Source organism: Micromys minutus, assembly GCF_963924665.1.
Source record: "Micromys minutus genome assembly, contig: SCAFFOLD_145, whole genome shotgun sequence".
In the NCBI taxonomy this organism is placed as follows: domain Eukaryota; kingdom Metazoa; phylum Chordata; class Mammalia; order Rodentia; family Muridae; genus Micromys; species Micromys minutus.
The window spans coordinates 686,626-700,807 of record NW_027667191.1 but is presented as its reverse complement, the minus strand read 5'-3'; the positions used below and the strand labels follow the sequence as shown (position 1 = coordinate 700,807).

At 42.0% G+C, this 14,182-nt stretch overlaps 2 pseudogenes across 2 annotated transcripts; one reads left to right on the top strand and one right to left on the bottom strand.

Annotated features, from left to right (window-relative positions):
* Positions 1-1,317: 1,317 nt before the first annotated feature.
* On the top strand, positions 1,318-10,306 carry LOC308416206 (fasciculation and elongation protein zeta-2-like; annotated as a pseudogene). Its single transcript has 4 exons — positions 1,318-1,530; positions 4,226-4,342; positions 6,248-6,387; positions 9,750-10,306. The product of its transcript is annotated as a fasciculation and elongation protein zeta-2-like (transcript).
* Positions 8,274-9,586, bottom strand: LOC308416209 (ras-related protein Rab-8A-like; annotated as a pseudogene). The gene is made up of 3 exons: positions 9,578-9,586; positions 9,063-9,171; positions 8,274-8,791 (listed from the first exon to the last, which is right to left on the bottom strand). The product of its transcript is annotated as a ras-related protein Rab-8A-like (transcript).
* Positions 10,307-14,182: the final 3,876 nt, after the last annotated feature.

Here is a 14,182-nt window from a genome sequence, read left to right as displayed (position 1 = left end):
CCTCATGGAATGTCAAACTGTAAGATTGGGCCATGTATCAGAACTGTTTAATAAAGAGTTGGAGGTGTAGGAACCCAGTCTGCTTTCTATTTTGGAGAGTTTATTTAGTGAGGTACGTGGACATGGAGTAGCCCATTGACACCGGCCACCTCATTTATCAGAAGTACAGGTGCTGGGCCAGGTGTCTCTGGAAATGAAGAATTTGGTGGGAGTTTGGCTGTGGCCTTGGAGCAGGTAATGGGAGGAGTAAAACTAGGCGCCAAGGTAGAGCGACCTGCAGCTTGCACCAGCAGAGAGCCAGTGTGTGTGGAGATGGGGTGGGGTTGGGGGTGCGGTGCAGAAGAGGACGAGAGAAGGCGGGAAGGGGTCCTCAGGGTGGGTGGTGTGTAACACTCGAGTGTGAGTCCAGCAGTGGAGGGAGGAGGGTTCTGTAAAGTTTAGAGTAGCAGGAGTGGAAGCTGAGGTGGTAGTATGTATTTTGCCTCGGAGAGGGAGTGGCTTGTTAGCTGGGATGAGAGCTGTGCTGTCATCTGCTGTTTGCCTCATTGCTAAAAGGAGTTGGGTGGGGCTACAAGAGGAACACAGAGAAGGGCTAGAGCAGAGATAGATAAATGCCTGTACACAGGGAACCACTTATCCATTTACCTGATAGTTGGCAGTATGAGTGAAGGTCTCATAAAATTAACAATTCTAGGGTGCCATCTTGTGACCATTTTGAGTCATTGTGTAATGAATATTGAGTCCAAATATTATTGCAGAGGCGTATCAATTTTAGATGTCTGTCCTCAGCTGGGGCATTAGTTTTAGATATTTGAAAGATATTTCCAAGAGATATCCCAGTGGGGAGCCCAGTGATACCTTCTGAGACATTGAGTTGCCCATTGGGAAGGGGGAGCTATTGAGTTATCTCAACTAATGTCCCAGTAGATAAACTCAATAGAGAGGAAAACATCCACCTACTACCAGAGGTCTGAGTTGTCACTCCCCACCAGGCCTGGACTTCTGTAAGAGCCCTTAGGGGGTGAAAATTAAGGAGCGTTCCCGGGAAGGTCAATGTCTATTTTGGACCTTGGCTGCAGAGAACTAACCCTCCTTGCCCACAAAGGCTGGCCAAACCTTGTTTTTGAAATTGGGGGTTCTTTTTTCCCACTGGAGTGGTAAGATCTATTAATCTGCTCTTTTAATTAGCTGGTGTTTGTGTGGGAAACTTAGCCACAATCTGATATCAGGAAAAGTGAAATTGTGTGGTGTGTAGCTGACCTGCCTAAGTGGCCCATGTGGCACATAGTGGGCCACAGTGGGCAGCGGCCCACGAGTATGTCCAGTGGCCTCAGTAGCAGCAGCGAATCACATGGTGGAAGACTGTGGCAGTGGGTGGGTGGAGGTGGCAGCATGAGTGGTGGTGATCAGCTGCCTGGGAGGTGGTACAAAATCGCTAGGCAGTGGTGTCAGCAGTTAAGGGAACCAGGCAGCTGCATTGCCATGCAAGGACCCAAGGCCAGGCAGGTCTGGAAAAAATCTAAGATCACCGTACAGACTCCCACTCTCATTAATTAGAATTCTGGGCTCACTGTAACTACACCAAACCTGCTTGGTCCCACGTGGAGAGGTTTAATAGAATGATGGAACAGGGGTTGTGGTCAAGAGGAAAGAGAAAGAAGGGGTAGAGAGAGAGAGAGAGAGAGAGAGAGAGAGAGAGAGAGAGAGAGAGAGAGAGAGAGACAGAGAGAGAGACAGAGAGAGAGACAGACAGAGAGACAGAGAGACAGAGAGAAGGGTAGGATGGTTCTGTCTTTTATGGGGTAGTGACATCATTTACTTAAAGGTGAAGGTGGGCTTCTGAACCTGTGTATCCTGGGAATGCTTGGCTGTTTCCATGGTGATGGATGTGCCAGGTCCCTGTCACCTGTGGGTGGTGCCATTTCTGAGGATAGGAGCTATCCTGATGCCAACAATATTAATTTTTGATTCTTTTTCTGCTATTTTGCTTTTGTCTTTCATATATGGAGTTCTAAAATTTGACGATGGGTATGTGTGTTTGTTCTCACTGCTAGGCCTTTCCTGGCCTGAGATGCTATGAGAAATAGAAAGAGAAGGTACATTGTCCCCGGGGGTAGGCAGAGAATTGCAGTCAGTACCGACAGAGGTGGAGAGCAGCAGGTTTTTCCCATGCTGCCGTGAAAAATCAGCATGCCAGGGTCCCCTTCATACCCTTTTTCCTTTCACTACCTTTATTCTGGCTGGAATTCATCTGAAAGCTCCTGAAACTCTTGTATAAAGAACTGGGAAGGTTCTAGAGACCTGCATCTGCTCCATTTTATTCCATAGTTCAAATATATCCTATATACTAGTAAATAAAATTGCTTTTTCAGATAAACCTCTCTTACCTCAATTACTGGGGCTTGAACCTAGAGCTTTAAGCAGGTTGTGAAATATATCCCTAACCATTTTGTACTTTTCATTTTGAGACAGGATGTTACTAAGTTGCCTAGAAAGGCTTTGAACTGAGATCTTCCTGTCTCATCCTATTGTTGGCTTTACAGGCCCGTACTACCATGCCTAATACTTTTTAACTAAGTTATGCAAAAATATTTATAAATGGTTGACTAATCTCTATCTAAAATGATTGCTTTTGATTTTGGATTTTTTTAATTGGAATATTTGTGCGTATATAATTAGATACAGAGGTGGGACCCAAGTATAAGCATGATTACAATATTATTTTATTTATATAGTCTGGTGGGAGTTTTAATATTTTTGGTCTACATGTGTTTAGAGCACAACCTGCCACACTGAGGTCATATGAGAAATTTCCCCTGGTGACATCATGAAGCTACTCAATAAGCTTCTGATTTTGAAGCATTTGGATATTAAGGATTTTTATTTATTTACTTAAGTTTTAGATTACAGTTGCTTGGTCTGTCATGTAATATCATATAATAATTGATTAATACATCAATTTAATGATATACTCTGTACTGTAATGGTATTTTTTTCTTCCATAGTTTGTTCTCATTGTATGCTAGTTCTTCTCGGAGAATAGAGCTCTAAATCATGTGACAGTACTAGTTCCTTGATTCTGTTGGGTCTTGCAGGTACCTTTCGTCATTGATGTTGATAGAAAACTCAGTATTCCTAGAGGGGCTATTTACATTGGGTTGGGTAGGTATGAGAGAAAGTGACTAGGCATGACACAGTATCTCAGGCTTGGCTCCAGCTCCTGGGTACTCCAGGAACGATTACAGCTATTGCTGCTATAGCAGATCTGAGATGAACAGGGGAGAGAGAGAAGTTCCTAGAAACTGTAGAGATTAGCTGAGAAGTCTGCTTGACTAGAGCCAGAGCTGACAAATGGCATTCTGGCAGAGAGGAGGACAACAGGAGCCCAGCACTCTCCTTCTCACCTTGCAGTCTCCTGGTGTCCATCAGTAATGTGTAACCCAACTGGAAGCCTGAAGTCAAGGGCATCCTTTGTTCTGGTCCATATGGTCAGCCTCCTGTGCACAGAGCTCAGGTAGAAAATGGCTCCGAGGTGATTGGAGGTTATACAGCATAGTTAGGCTTAAAGGTGTTTTAGGACCTGCAGATGTTCTTTCTTCTTTTAGATGTTCATCTGGGAAGCTCAGTGTGTCTCCTGGACAGGTACTGCCTGCCAGGATGTCAATTCCTTTAACTCTGAGTATTTGCATGTTAGGAAGTAGTTTGTAGATAAATTAGTAAAAATTTATTATTAAATTAGATAAATTAGTTAAAAAGCATTTCAACATGCTGTGTGTGTGGAGTGCCTGTCAGTTTACCCCTTCCAAGGAACTGCATGTACTTTCTTGTGGGGAGCGGACGCCATTACAAGATGGCGCTGGCTCCCTCACGGATTGAGGTAAACAACTCCATATATAGTAAGGCTCTTGTCAGCTAAGGCACTGAACCCTGCGCATGCGCAGTACATAACCTATCTCTGGCCAATCCCGAGGCCTCTGGTGTCAGCCGACTGGTGACAACCAATCATGGCAGGCCCGGTACACGCTTCTCCCTATATAAGCAGACAGCCAGGGTAGTTCAGGGCCTCTTGCTTCCTGCTCTCCCCTTCAACCAAGAGGCTCCCACAATAAAGCGTGATCTGAGAAGGGGTGGTGGTCGTCTTTTCTCGATGGTCAAGAAGCACACCACATTTTCCCATTGTCTCAGACTCAGGTCTTCCTTTTAAATGGGGTGCTTCTGTTTCTAGATGAGTGGTGGCTTGCTCTTTGACACCTCAGATAAAGAGTTGCTGAGGGAGCAGCTGGACATGCATTCAATCATCATCTCCTGTGTCAACGAGGAGCCTCTCTCTACTGCAGACCAGGTATGGAGGTGAAGCCTGGGCCTTAGAGCCACTTCTTACACTGGCAGCAAATGACGCTTGTCAGAATACTCTCCTTTCCTGTAGAATAGTGTGGGCAGTGCTGGCTTCAATGGAGAGGTGAAACAAGCTGTCTACTGTCCAAGGAAGATTATGTTTTTGAATTGAGAAGATTTCCAGGCTAGTCACAGTCTGTGATTGATTACAAGTAACAGAGGGTTAGTGTTTAAACCAAAATTAAAAAAAAAAAAAAAAAAAAAAAAAAAAAAAAAAACTTAAGAAATTTCTGCTTTTTACAAGGTTACCCAAACATGAGTGGACTGGAATATTTGAGTTTGTTTTGAGCCAAGGTCTCCTTACATACCTTGGCTGGCCTGGAACTCCCTTTGCAGACAAAGGTGTTCTCAGACTATGGAGACCCCCCTGCCTCTACCTCCTGAGTGCTTGAAATCAGAGATCTGAGCTGCCCAGCTTTGCCCGAGCAAGCTTCTTTCTGTAGAACCCTGGGTAAGAATTTTTAACAAACAATAAAAGTGTTTGTTATATTCTGTAGACAGAAGCCGGCATTATACCTGTGGGGTGTGGTAGTAATATCAAAGTCATCTTGAAACCAGCTTCTGTTTCTTCTCACTTCTTGAAGTCAGCCCTGCCATTGAGCACTCCTCCTGCACCTGTACTGTTGCCAGAGTGGGACATGGCTGTTTAGGCTGCCCAGCTGTGCATTCTGCCACCTTTTATTTTTAGTCAGGGAAGAGAAGGTCAGTAAGAAGATATGTTATGGCTAGGTCAGAGGAGTGCGTGTGCACGGGAGGAATGTCTTTCTGATTCCCTGATTACATTTGTAGTTGGATTGTTCTAGGCTTAGGCAACTGTGGTGCTAACGAGAAAGGTAATGACAGTTCAGAATGCACTGTGACCCTGAACAGTCTCAGTCCCCAAGAAATATGCTGGATGCCATGTTGTTTCTGTTTTTAAGGTTTACAGAGTCCCCTGCTACAGCCTCCTGGAATGTCTTACTGTACTGTTCACATTGCTATATGGGGAGGCTTCCTTCCTACTCAGCAAGGTCCCTCTTGGGTTGGCTTTTACTTTCCCCAGCTGAAGAGCTACATGTAACATTCATTGATGCCTAGGTTCTTTCATATGTACTCACTGTGTTTTACATCAACATTGAAGTGCATTTTTAAATGTTTCTTAATTTTAAATGCCCTCCCACTCCCTTTTAGGTAGTGAGTATCTTTCTCTTTCCTTTAAAGTTTCTACTTCCCTTTTCTCTTAATCTGGAATCAGACAAGGTACAGTTGTAAGGCTTGACTCATACTGAGTATTAAAGTAGGTCCTGGTGTAATTAAAGCTAGGTTCATTTCTGGAGTCTTCCTTCTTCTCTAAGCTTTTTTTCTGTCTGATTCTGGTTTTGGTAATTTAAAAATACCCCATTTGTCCTTCACTGAATTAATAAATGAAATTCTTTTTCTGCTAGAGAGCTGACTTCCTGTTCTATTTGAGAATATTTTTATGTATATTACATTTTGTAAGTTTTTGTCAAATTAATGTAGAATACATTGAAGTTGAGCACACTTGTGTGGTTTATAGTACATTTTCCGGTATTTACCATCTTTCAACTCTAGCTATGATCTGCGTATGAGTAAATTACAGCACCTTTTTTTCAGACACATGAAGATCTGCTAAGGTCTGTTGAGTCGCAGTAGGCATACAAGATCATATTCTATTTAATTTTGTGTTCAAATATTATAAATTCCATAAGCAGTGTTCACTTCTACATGTGCTTCCTGTACATACTAGGCAATTAACATCCCTCTACTCAGGTAATCTGGTAAGTACTGTGACACAATCAATTCTTTTCTTGGTTAATTTAGTTGATTAACAGCAATGTACATGTTTTGAAAGGTTATTGAAATTGAAGAAATGATGCAGGAATCACCAGACCCAGAAGATGAGGAGACCCCCACACAGTCAGACCGGCTCTACATGCTCTCCCAGGAGATTCAAACCCTTTAAGAGTTCTAGCATGAGCAGCTATGAAGAGCGTACGAGACCCTACTTATGTCAGCCTCCATGCCTTCTGTCTACATTCAACACAAAATGGCACATCTCCAGAAAGCTTTAGTTTTCTTGGGTCCTCTGACCATAAGTTCTGTGCACATACTTTGGCGATTGTGCAGGTCTCTATTTTCCTCAAGCCCTGGACTGGTTTGTTTTGGGGAGAATTTTTTGCAGTCTGGGGTGCTTCAACGGCCTAAGTTTATTTCCTGGTTGTTCTGATAAGGTCTGAGGTTTGGCTTCTCTCAAGCCTCCTCCCTGGCCTGTGGCTGGCCATCCTTTCCCTGGGCTTCCTTCTGTATGTACCAGTGTCCCATGCTTCTTCGTCTTCCTGTGAGATATTGGTCACATTAGATTGAGAACTGGCTTGTGCCTCATTTTAACTTAGTCATCTCTGTAAATATTCCAAACACTGGTTTATTCTGTGCTCCTGTGAGTTAAGACTTCAACATGCATTTTCTGGAGAGAAACTTTAGCTTATAAAAAGCAAGATAGTAATGTATTTATTGAAAAGAATTCCTAAGTTTACGAACAGTTGTCTTTGATGTAGCTTTGAAGAATTTGGGGAAGTGAGATTTCTTTAGAGTTGGATCTGTGTCTGGATTTGACAGCACTGGACTGTAAGTACCAGGTGGCTGGTTGTCAAGAAGAGGTCCTGAATAGCCATACCCAGCATGGGATTGCTCTGAGACTGGCAGCTGATGCATCATGATTATTGATTGCCAGGCCTGGTTCCCTCCTGGGTAAGATCCCATTATGATCTGGGCTTGTATCTATGTTTTTTTTTGTTTGTTTGTTTTGTTTTTTGTTTTTTGTTTTTTTTTTTACTTTTAAAATGCACTTTAATTGGATTTTCTCTGGTCAGTGTAAACATGGTACATCAGGGACTCTAGGGGAGGGCGGGTGACTACTGCTGGTACATTGGTTTTAATTTCAAAAAAGGGAGAGATTTTGATGCTGACAGCTTGACTGTCAGCTTGGGGGGAGGGTTAGAGTAAAATGAAAGGTGCTCCTAGACAACACCCCTCTTGGAGGACAGAGCTGTCACAACGTAAGTGTAAAGACTGCAGGGTCGCACTGTGCCATGGAATGTCTGTCTGGGTCTCAGGGACCAGGTTCCCTATGACAGGGCAGACACATGGTTCCCGATCTCCCAGGTCTGCTGCTAGAAAATCAAAGACAGAATCACCTCATGGTGTTAGGAATCTGGAAATATAAAAATCATCTTAGCTAGAAAAGAACATCCGATTAGAGCCAGCCAGAGAAGAAGAAGATCAGGAAGTGATTTATGTGTCACTGACACACGTGGCCCAATGACAGTGGATCATGAGAGAGTGGTGGTCACCTCAGTCTGGATCACAGACTCCCTGCTCTGACCATGGGAACCGTCCACTTCTTCCAAAATCCTCTAAGTGGGCTTCAGTTAGTTTGTGCTTCCCTTTGGTTTGACACATAAGGAGACAGTGGACATGGCTGTCACTTGTCTACAACTGAGAATAGGTGAAGGCAGATGCCAGGCTTGACCCTCATTGAGGTGGTGCTTTGAGTATGGGGCCAGGCAGGCTGGGCACTGCCACTGGCCTCCCTTCTGTGGTGGAGGGACAGAAGGCTGGAGATGGAGGCTGCCGTGCCCCCACCCAACCTCTCTCCAACTGTGGCAATGCGGCAGGGGATGGATAGGCCTGACTGGCAGATGACACAGGAAAAACAGCAAAATTCTAACTTGGTCCATCTCTGAAGGTGGAGAAGATCAGATGGTTACTAAAATAATCAATTTCTCAATCGAGTCCGAGCATTGGAGGTGGAGGCTCGCCCGGGGCAGGCACAGTCAGCTGGGCTGAGCACAGGCTCAGGATGGACAGAGATCTTGTCCTCACAGAAGACTGCATCGGAAGAAGCTGGTCCTCCTCTGCCGCTCCACTGTGATCTTGAGTCCATGGCTGCTCCCCTGAGGGCTGTTCCCTTCCAACATTTTGTCCATTTTTGCTTTGTTATCCCTGGCGAGAGTGAAAAATGCATTCTCCACATTGATGTTGGCCTTCACACTGGTCTCCATGAACTTGATCCCATTGTCGAGCGCCAGCTTTTCTCTCCGTTCCTTGGACACCTGTCTCTTGTCATTCACGTCACACTTGTTCCCCAGTATCATCTTCTACACATCTGCCGAGGCATGCTTCTCAATGTTCCGAATCCAATTCTGGATGATGTTGAAGGACTTCTCATTGGTAATGTCATAGACCAGCATGATACCCAGGGCACCCCTGTAGTAGGCTGTCGTGATTGTCCGAAACCACTCCTGGCTGGCCGTGTCCCATATCTGCAGTTTAATCCTCTTGCCATCAAGCTCTATAGTAATCGTAGGTCTTCGCCATATTACACTCTCTCCTGTATCTATGTTTTGACCAAAGGTCTGAGGCTGGCCTACCTTAATCTCTGTGTATTATGTGGCTTCTTTTTAACCTTCAGAAAATTTTCTGACACAGTACATTTTTTCCTCTGATATGATTTGGCCACAATTTGGTCTGTAGATAAGCCATTAGCCCTGCTGGAGTACTAAATCCAAAATCCAGTCTTGATATATAAGATATGGAAAGTATGTATTAGTTAAGCTAGCATTCCGAAAAAGTTCCTTAGACTGGGTGGCTTAGACAGTGGAACTTACCGTATCTGAACTTTGTGGGCCAGAGGTTAAAATTCAACTCCTTGGCTTGTGGCTGGGGATAGCTGTGTTTCTCCTTGGTTTTCAGGAGGTGATGTCTGTTCTCTCCATTCTGTAAAGATAGTGGTTACATTGGATTACAGTAACCTCACTTTTGTTTTATGACTTTTGTAAATGCTTCCCTAGAGCTCACTCTGTCTCATTTCAAGGTGCAGACAGTAGGGCTTCAGCGATAGCCCCCTGGCTCTCCTGCTTTGGAGTGCTGGGGAAGAACCGAAGTGATTGTCATGGACTGTTCCTCCTTTCGTCCTCCTGAGGATTGAGCTAGCATTTTATTTGATCCTTTCTGATCGTTTCTTGTCCCTGCCAGCTTGCTTGTCACTCTGAGTCCCTTCACTTTGCTTTTGTGTCTGTTCTTTTCCTCAGACCAGCTCATTTCATTCTTGGCTATAGTACTTTCCTGGAATGCTTGATTCATACATATAAAAATAGATAAAGTTTTAATCTCGGCTGAGTACTTTACTCATCTCTACTCATATATACCCACCAGAGTGTCTTAGTTTCTGAGAAGATCCCAAACAGTCAGTATAATTGCTTAGACTTTGATTTGTCCTTTGGTTTAAAGCACCCGTTATGCTGCCTTGAAACAATCCAGTCACAATGTTTGCTGTACTTTGTTTCTGGCCACAGGAGTGTATAGGCTGTCAGTGTCTGAGCTAAAGGAACTGCTGGAAGAAATTGAGACAGCCATTATAGAGTACTCTGAGGAGCTGGTGCAGCAGTTGTCCCTGAGAGATGAACTGGAGTTTGCGAAGGAACTGGAAAACAGCTTTATTTCTGCACTTATTGAGGTGAAGAACAAGCAGAAAGAACACAAAGAGACAGCCAAGAAGAAGAAGAAGCTCAAAAATGGCCCCTCACAGAATGGGAGGAATGAGAGAAGTCACATGCCCGGCACAGTAAGTGATGTGAGCAGGAAGCACCTGATGCTGTTCACAGGTAGCCGCAGCACAGCTGGCCAGCTGTGGGTCTGGCAGGTCACACCTGTGCACCCATGGGGCTCTGTTAGAACATGCTTCCTCAGTTCCTCCACAAAGGTGTTTCTCAGTGATGCTTACTTACTGTGGTCTCTGGATACCTCTGCACCTCAGTGTGCAGGGGGGCAGTCCATGGAAGAAGAGAAGGAACAGGACGATGCCTTCAAGCAGAGGAGTGTCCAGTGGTCACTTCTTATTACCTCAGAATGATAGTAGGAATCAGTTTGGCTGGTATGCTCATGAGTGGTTTTAGTTTCTTACTTGTGCTTATCTCTGGGGGTTGTATTATAAGAAATGAAGAGAGTGCTTTTAGGGATAGCTGAGAACTGTGCCAAACATAAATGAAACAAGTTCCTACAGACTCATCAGAGGGTAGGAGTGGCAGTTGTGTGACATCAGCCACTCGGCTGTGTAGTTAGCTGATGTGGGTGGCTGGCAGGTGAGGAACATTGGAATATTTGAAACCTCAAGCCTTCATAAAAGGTATTTTGTTTTCTAAAGTGATTTCATTGGATAAGCTTCATCATAAATATTATCAGTCAGTTCTCTACCTTTTTTTGGGTGACCAGTTGGGGTACTGTATAGTGCCACCCTGACTTCATATATGAACAAATGTTGGTTCTGTTTTTAGAGTAGAAAGGATGGGTAAGGTGATTCATTTTTCTAAAATGTACATTTTTGCCAATCACAATATAACACAGTAATACATGTCACAAACTAGTCCTTATAGTTTAAAGGAATACATGTTTTCTCTTTAATTAAGTCCTTAATTTCTTTTTTTATTTCTTCTTTGACCCTTCTATGGTTTCACAGAGCATTGTTTAGTTTCCATGTGTATGTGGGATTTTTGTTGTCTTTGTTGTTGTTAAAGACCAGCCTTAGATCATGGTGATCTGAGAGGATGCATGGGAGTATTTCAGTCTTCTTATATCGATTGAGGCTTGTTCTGTGTCAAATTATGTGGTCAGTTTTCGAGAAGGTGCCATGGGGTGCTGAGAAGAAGGTGTATTCTTTTACTTTAGGATGATATGTTCTGTAGATATCTATTAATTTCAGTTGGTTCATAGTCTCTACTAGTTTTGCAGTGTCCTTGTTCAGTTTCTGTTTCCATGATCTGTCCATTGGTGAGAGTGGTGTATTAAAGTCTCCCACTATTATTGTGTGGGGTCAAATGTATTTTTTGAGCTTTAGTGGGGTATCTTTTATGAGTGTGGGTGATTTTATATTTGGAGCATATATGTTAAGGATTGAGAGTTCCTCCTGAGAGATTTCCCTTGTAATGAGTAAAAAGTGTCCTTCCTTATCTTTTTTGATAACTTTTGGTTGAAAATTTACTTTATTTGATATTAGAATAGCCACTCCAGCTTTCTTCTTGGGGCTGTTTGCTTGGAAGTTTTTTTTTCCCAACCTTTTACTCAGAGATAGTGTCTGTCTTTGTCTCTGATATGAGTTTCATGTATGCAGCAAAATGCTCCATTTTGTTTACGTATCCAGTCTGATATCCTATATCTCTTTATTGAGGAGTTGAGTCCATTTATGTTCATAAATATCAAGGAATAGTGGTTTCTGTTTCCTGTTATTACTGCTTTTGTAGCGACTTTGAAGTTTCAGGTTTAATGACATACTGTGTTTTAAGATTACCATATACCCTGAGTAATGTTAGTTATTGTATATGAACACCTGCTTACTAGATATTCTGCTCAGAGATCTCTCATAGGAATCTGACCTTTATATTGTGAAACCAATGACTCACACAGACTCATTGAAATTAATAAGATTTCTAGGTCTTCACATTAACAATGTGAGAGAGACCGTTAGCCAGTACTTCCCAGAAGTAAAGGTATGATTGGCCTTTTAAATTTTACTGACCTGGTAGGAAGCTGTGGTTTGATTTATTTGTATCCCTTCCTGTGTTGATTATGATGTCATAATTGAGGTGGTTTTTGTTGCTATTTTTGTGGAGGAAATATTTCAGCTACTGCAGTAACATGTTGTGTTGTAGTCATTGGCTCCCATCTCCATGTCATTCACAGTGCAGGCTCCTGAAGGGCACATTTGCAGTTGATGAGTTTCTCACCCCCCTTCAGTGAATACAAATTGACTCCCAGAAGGTTTGGAGTTTGGATTCGAATTAATATTATTTCCCCAGGATTTATTTTTCTGATGGGGGATTGAGGGGGAGAACCAGGCTTCTATTTATACAAGACATTTTCACAGATCATTAATTTTTAGAGGCAGTTCCCTTGGATATAAAACCAAGGTGAAATATTCCAGGATATGTTTTCATTCCGTCAATCCTATACCTGCAGAATTATCTCAAGTTTGAAAGACACTGTTGTTTACCTGCCTCTGTAATCATGTGGGTAAAAGGGGACATACATACCCTTTCAGAACCATGAATCTTTGGTTTATAAGACCGGTGGGAGGTACCTTACTTTCCATCTCTGGCTGCAAAAATATGACCCTTTAGTTATCTTTTCTACTTGGTCTGATCACTTTGAACTTTCTAGAGAGTTTAAAGTCTTATTACTCTCAACACAATAAAAATATATTAACTAGTGTAATTTGGTAAGCTTGTCTCTAATAATGTTTGGGAGATTAGCAGGTGATTACTTATAAGTTCTAGAGAAAACAGGAAACTTGATTATAATTGATGCTACATCACTGCTTTTGAAGTTGAGAAGAGGACTGCTTAAAGATGGAGAAGAGCTAGGTGGATGCAAGAAGCTCTTCCTAAGATGCGTTTTCTCCCATAGATGCATTGTTTCTGATCCACCTCTTATTATGAATATTGGCCAAATTTACTTTAATCCTTCTTGTCTTGCAAGAGTACCCCCAGTGATAATTTTCCATTTAATTTTGTTCAAAGTTGACATTAAGTAAAGAGAATTTTGTTTTCATTTAGACAGACACTATTAGATATTTTGGAAATTATTTTAATTCTAGTTATTACCCTAAAAGGTATATTATGACATATCTACTCAAAACTTTGGCTTTTGCTTGGAAAAACTAAAGTACCAGAGACCCCCTTTTTCCTTTTTTTTTAATTTGGAATTTTTAAATTGATAATTGCAACGGTAGTAAAGCAATTTGCTTTTGCCCCAAATTACTTCTCTGTTTAGTTCATAAATAGTTTTACTAAAACACAGCCATATCCATTCATCTACTTAGCACCTGTGACCCTTTTTATACTGTGGAGACAGAGTTAAAGAGTTTCACTGGAGGTTCTGTGGCCAGCATAGCTTAAAATACTTAGTCTCTGACCTTTTACAGAAACAGCTGGCTAGTTCCATATTTAAACTGAGTATACTAAATGTTTGGTAAAGGGACTAAAGAGAGAGGGCTCAATAGTTAAGAACATTTCCAGCACCCTTATCAGTTGGTTAAGAGCCATTTCTCACTCTTGTTTATGGATCTAATGATCTTTTTGGCCTCCAAGGGCATTCAATGCACACGGTTAACATATATATGAAGAATATTTTCTAAATATTCTAAAATAAAAGAAATATAAATTCTAAAATATAAAGAAATATGTTTTAAAATTTGGAGGGAAATATAAACTCAATTTATATTTGAATGGACAGACCACAACATACAATTCACATAAAATATTGCTGTGTTCTGTCCTAAGAGTTTGCCACTTGCCACTTCTTCAGTAGCCTGAGTTTAGCTTACAAGATGGCCATATTTTGGCCAATCTATCTTCAAGCCTCACAGGATCCTGGACCAATAATAGAGCTTTGCCCTCTGTGTGACTAAGCAGTAGCTAAGCAAGGTACCTGGTAGGTAGACCAGTTGTCTCTAGTTTGGAAATGAATAAGTTGAATAACTATGTTGGTTGTTTTCTGGGCATAGTTTTCCCAGATAGTGGTAAAAGTTGAATTAACAGAAAATGAGTGGAGAATGTGCTGATCAATCCTGCCCTTTTTAAATGGTTCTCTATGAAAGGATAATTTTTTTTGTATCCTCAAATGCAGATATTAATATATTTTCAACAGTAATTTGTGGATGATAATTGGTAGTATTTCTTTTTCTTCCTTTCCCCTTTTTCTTTCCCTCCCTCCTCCTGGTCCTCATTTCTTTTCT